Here is a 6118-nt window from a genome sequence, read left to right on the forward strand (position 1 = left end):
AGGAAGGTCAGGACCAGGAAAACCACGCTCCCACACTCCACCTGGAGGAGAGAGAGAAGGAAGGTCAGGACCAGGACCAGGAAAACCACGCTCCCACACTCCACCTGGAGGAGAGAGAGAAGGAAGGTCAGGACCAGGACCAGGAAAACCACGCTCCCACACTCCACCTGGAGGAGAGAGAGAAGGAAGGTCAGGACCAGGACCAGGAAAACCACGCTCCCACACTCCACCTGGAGAGAGAGAAGGAAGGTCAGGACCAGGACCAAGAAAACCACGCTCCCACACTCCACCTGGAGAGAGAGAGAAGGAAGGTCAGGACCAGGACCAGGAAAACCACGCTCCCACACTCCACCTGGAGGAGAGAGAGAAGGAAGGTCAGGACCAGGACCAGGAAAACCACGCTCCCACACTCCACCTGGAGGAGAGAGAGATGCTAACATCTGCCTCTTACTAACAAGCAGTCAAATGGTGGTCACTGCATGCAAGTCAGACACAAGCGCGCAGGAAAGGGGATATTTTCTCAGATTCAAGAGTTTATGAAATTAGCTATTTTGATGATACAATACAAATTTCAACAACAGAATGAAAAAGTAGACTACATCCACATGTAGGCTGCAAAGACACTTTTTCATGAGAGGACACTGCTTGAGCCCTATCTGTGCACGTGTCTGAGTCTGAGTCTGTGTGTGAGTCTGAGTCTGTGTGTGGGTGTGTGTGTGTGTGAGCGAGCTTCTGTGTGTGTATAGCCTACCCTGCTGCAGCAGCTCTCCCCGGGCTGTGACTTGGCCCTCTGGTAGCGTCTCCATTGACAGCCGTATAGACCAGCCAGACATGACACAAACGGCTGGTGCTCATACCTAGATAAAAGCACAATAATACCACAATATAATGCAATATACAAGAATATACTACAATAATACTATAATATCACCGGAGAACAACACACTAATTCCATAACAATACTATTATACCTGTTAATGACAGGTTATACTATAGTACTGTATCATCTATCATTTAGAATGGAATCTTCTACACAAGACAACACAGACACTAGTAGTTTACCTCTGCAGCAGCTGCCGCCGCACCACCTTTAGCTTCCCCAGCTTCAGACTGGACACAGACCCTCACCCACAGCCTCAGCCCCTCATCACAGAGAGAGAAGGAAAGGAGGGGGGGAGAGAGGGGAAGAGAGACAGAAAGGAAGGGAAGGAGAGAGAGAGAGAGAGAGAGACAGACAGGACAGGAAAGATGGAATGGTCCTTTCTTTGGTCCCAGTAGTATATTCGGTGAGAGAGAGAGAGAGAGAGAGAGAGAGAGAGAGAGAGAGAGAGAGAGAGAGAGAGAGAGAGAGAGATAGAGAGAGAGACTTAAGGTTCATTATTGTGCTGTGCTTATAGGCTGTAAGGTTAATAGGTGAATGATATTCCACACGTGGCTAGTAGGTAAGAAGAGAAGAAACCAGTCGCTCTGCTGATGATATGTTTGTATTCATTCCCGGTATGCCCGTAGAATAGGAAACAGCAGTGAATGATGTAATGCTAACTGGATGCAGTTAAAGAAGATTTCAGTCCAGCCTTCCTGATAGAACTTTCGTAAGCTATATTTGAATCGACTAACTTTAAGCTAAATGTCCAAAATGAAAACAAATAGAGTGAAGAAGGTAGATAGTTTGTGTTCTGTGGGGGAGACCTGTTTGGGTAAGCCTACCTGATTGGTTGATTGTTTGTCTGATAGGTAGTAGGCCTTCAGCTCTCCTATACCCTCATCTCTTTCCCTACTCTTAATATCTTCTATCCTATCCACTCTAACCGGAAGACGAGTACTCCCTCTCTCCCTTCCTCCTTCCCCCACCCCTCTTTCTCTAACTACCTTCAGGTCTTAGGTCAGTGTACAGGATGGCGTGTTAGATCAGTGGAGACAGTGTATAGTGCTGTAGATGGGGTGTTAGGTCAGTGGAGACCGTGTAGAGTGCTGTAGATGAGGTGTTAGATCAGTGGAGACAATGTAGAGTGCTGTAGATGGAATATTAGATCAGTGGAGACAGTATAGAGTGCTGTAGATGGAATATTAGATCAGTGGAGACAGTATAGAGTGCTGTAGATGGAATATTAGATCAGTGGAGACAGTGTAGAGTGCTGTAGATGTTTGTTCGGTGACCTGGTTTTAAGTAGATACAGTATGTTAGTGTATAAATACGAGCTGGATGCAGCTCAGTGTTGATGGATGGAGCTCAGGGCTGGAGAAGGGAGGCCATTTTGGATGTGTTCAAATAATCACTAGGGCCTCGATTCAAATCGGACCATGGTAGATCGTGATGGCTATTGACATTTAAAGGTAATTCATTTCCAGTTGAGCCAGCATATGCAGCTTGTACTGTGAATGCGATTTTCCAAACGCGGATACATTGCCTTTAAAATGTTCATAGCTGAAAGGGTTAATTGGATTGAATCTAGCCCTAGGTTTACTAGCTTTCCTCTGGTAAATCCTGGTCTGTTGGTAAACTTATGAATTGCCTGCATCATCTACTAAAGTCTCTCTAAGCTTATGTTTGGGGTTGTGATGGGGTACAACAGTTGAATTAAACTCATAAGGCATTTATAAAATCTTCAAGAAATAAATGGGTAAATATCATACCTTTTCCAAAAATTGATGTAGAAATTACAGATTGCCCCTTTAAGGCACGTAAATAGAACTGCTTTCCCCCGGTGGGGGGGTTTCGATGCCAGTAGTTACGCGTAGGGCTACCTGCCATCACATCATCTGGCTCCGAGGATCTTCCCTCGAAGACGAGGCCAATCCCCAAACTATTTAATAAAATGTCTTATTGCATTCCATCTTTGTTGGTCTTTCAGTTAAGCCTGTACTTGTGGAGGAAATTATTTAATTACCTACTATGTTGTTTAACTACACATACTATGCTGTTACTTGTCCATTGTTATATTGTTATATTATATAGTATTTTGCTGATACAGGCTTGTCTTGTGTGTATTACTCATAAATCTGGTTGTGCATATAAGAGCTGTTTAGGTGTGACTGCAGTATGTGACATCTTGTTTTCACAATCTACAGGAATTTAGATATGTGGAAACATGCAGGATTTAACAGACACTGGTGGCAAATTCAGCTTCTTAATCTGCACAGACAAGCTAAATCAGCTTTTACACACCATGTTCCCTCCCTGTTTCCACCCATCTGCTAAACTGCCACGTAGACAAAACAAGTTGTACTTTTTCTATAAAAGGAGAGAGACAACGCTGTTCGTTGGGCTTTCCTAACGATGCACTGTTGAGTGGTTGTTATTGATTGCTTCATTTTTGCAAATATTATAATAAAGTTGTTTTGAAGAATGCAGTCTCTCTCCTTTTGGTTAGAATTACCACAACATATTCGATTGAACTAAGTTAAACACATCTATATAGGATTAAAAAGGCCTACCTCATCTGTACTGTAACACTAACCCACATCTGAACCACCATTAATCCAGGTTAATCGCATACACTGATCATATCTCTTTCACAGGACAGAACTACTCCCGTGACCTGGCACAGCATGTCTTTAAAACCTTTTAGGGATAGCCCTGTTTGTTTGTTTTTTTCATTTTCGCCTAAAATGACATACCCAAATCTAACTGCCTGTAGCTCAGGCCCTGAAGCAAGGATATGCATATTCTTGGTACCATTTGAAAGTAAACACTTTGAAGTTTGTGGAAATGTGACTTGAATGTAGGAGAATATAACACAATAGATCTGGTAGAAGAAAATATCAACTGTTTTTTTCCCTACCACCATCTTTGAAATGCAACAGAAAAGTCCCACGTCTGTAATTCCGATGGTGTCCACAAGACAGCCACAGTGTATGTGCAAGGTTTCAGATGGATAACTTGAAGTATGAGAAAACTACATGACATTTAGTGTGAAGTCAACCAGGTACATTTAGGCAAATCGTGAAGGTGCCATACCGGGTCAATGAATTAATGCTCTCTATGGTAGAAGAAAATAAAAGAGACTTGATGTAAAAAGGAGAGAAATAGACAGTGACTAAGCTGATCTGAGGTCCAGGTAAAGATTAGATTGAGGTTTATTGTCCTACAAGAGGAAATTCTTACAGCTCACTTCATTACACACACAAACCCCGTAGAAACACAGCAGGAAACAAACAGCAGCAAACAGTCAGACATACTGTATATGGTAGGATGGGCTGGTGTTGTACCAGCAGTTATAGGATGCAAGGTCAATAAAACCCTGAGAGAACTGGACCAACAAAACCACTAACCCAGAAAGGACAGAGAGAGAGAGCGAGAAAAGAGATATGGAGGAAGATGTGATGTTTTGCTCATCATCTGCATGGATACAGTGGATGATGTTTCAATGTTTGTATTAATGTATCATTAATGCCAGTTGACTAGTAGAAGTAGAATGATTCTGTACTTTGTAGAGTAGCCTAAACCGTAGAATTAGACTGAGTAGAACAGACATGGAACCCCTGACCTTGTCAATGACTGGTAAACTCATACACTCACAATGCCTGACGTTGAAAGGGGATTCCCGTTCTACCCATTCTTATTGTTATATGGCCTACTATACACCATCTGCCCTGTACAGTAGGCTTAACAATGACCTTAGGCAAGGGCTACAGACTGTATGTGTGTGTCTATAAATAAACAGTGTTAAACTTAACAGTGACTCTCTGTTGTCTCCGTTGTTCATTCATTCTCTCCCAGCATCACCCCATAATCATCACCAGCTATACACCAGCACCAATAGGCCTCCCATCCAAGCTGAGCACCAATACACCAGGCACCGATACAAATCTTCAACCCAATACACCAGCACCAATCCCAGAAGCAGTTGACCTACCCCAGCACCAAGACCTATCACAGCACCAATGCAATATCTAACCTAATACAGCAACCAGGCTATTCGTGGACAGAGGGAGGGACGAGAGAGATATATGTAGGCTATGCTATGTACCCTCATATTCCCGGGCTGTCACATACCCAACAGAATCAAAAAAGAGCGGACCCTGCAACAAACAGACCGTTAGATAGATCTGGTAAATCTAGAAATCTCCCGGTCAATTTAACGGTCTGGTCATTCCCTCCGTGTGTCGGTCACTCCGAAGACAATGACGGTTCTACACAGGAGCAGACGCAATCTATCAATCTTCATTCAATCAACTGTTATGATCAGAGTGTTCAATGGTCAACCTACAGCCTATTCATGAATACTAACGAATAGTCAGTCATCGTTTTATTTATATATTTGTAGAATAGCCCAGTAAACTACTGTTTTACCGTGTCAGTGTTGCAGTGGGGTGTCTCTAGCGCAAGAGAGGATGATCTGCCTTTAAATACATGGGACTCGTTAACTAATAATAAAACAAGAAAAAACAAGAATCCTATTACCACCAGGCAACAATATATTCCAGACTTACCGGACGGTGATTATAACAGCTACTCGTCTGTTGTTATTATGTTATTATTTCATCTGTCTGTTTATCCGTTTAGAAAAAAAGCACGCGATCTGTGTTGCCGCAGCCTCCTGCAGTCTGGTGGTGGTATAATAACAGCCGCGTCTGTCTCGCTCCAGAGAAAGAACCTTAGCACGAGAGAGAGAGCGAGAGAGAGCGAGGGAGAGAGAGAGAGAGAGAGAGAGACGGCCACTCCCACCTGTTGCTAACAGCACATGCATCTATAATTACAGAGTAAGGAATAATGATCCAAATAGGCTGAAACTATTACGCTCGTTCTTTGGCAGCGAATGAAAAGGTTGTTGTTTGAAGCTCAGACTAGAGGGATGCAGCATAACGGATTTAACCACACCGATTTTAAAGTGTTATAGTCTAGTTTATCATTATTTAGTAGCCTAGGCTAAAGTGTGTGGGTGCACCTCTAATCTTGGGCAGTGAAGCTCTTTGTAATCTGCAACACATTCATGTAATGACAATAGTACTTGGGTGATGGAGAAGGCCAGAGGGGTTAAACCTCTGGCTTTTTCATCCAATGGATTTTGAGTGGGAGGCAATGAGTGAGGATGCAAGGAGTATGCAATTGAGATTCTCCCAGAGACCAAGGAATAGACAGAGACAGATAAACAAGGCAGTGAGAGGGGAAAAAGGG

The 6118-nt window shown here is 43.2% G+C and overlaps 1 long non-coding RNA gene across 2 annotated transcripts; it reads right to left on the reverse strand.

The window, feature by feature from the left end:
- Positions 1 to 5567, reverse strand: LOC135546366 (uncharacterized). Of its 2 annotated transcripts, none has more exons than XR_010456571.1 (4): positions 5434 to 5567; positions 1063 to 1263; positions 752 to 857; positions 1 to 41 (listed from the first exon to the last, which is right to left on the reverse strand). It is a non-coding gene; the product is annotated as an uncharacterized LOC135546366 (long non-coding RNA). The 2 variants fall into 2 exon arrangements; XR_010456572.1 differs by lacking the exon at positions 1 to 41 and adding an exon at positions 384 to 415.
- Positions 5568 to 6118: the final 551 nt, after the last annotated feature.

Source organism: Oncorhynchus masou, chromosome 9, assembly GCF_036934945.1.
Source record: "Oncorhynchus masou masou isolate Uvic2021 chromosome 9, UVic_Omas_1.1, whole genome shotgun sequence".
Classification (NCBI taxonomy): Eukaryota; Metazoa; Chordata; class Actinopteri; order Salmoniformes; family Salmonidae; genus Oncorhynchus; species Oncorhynchus masou.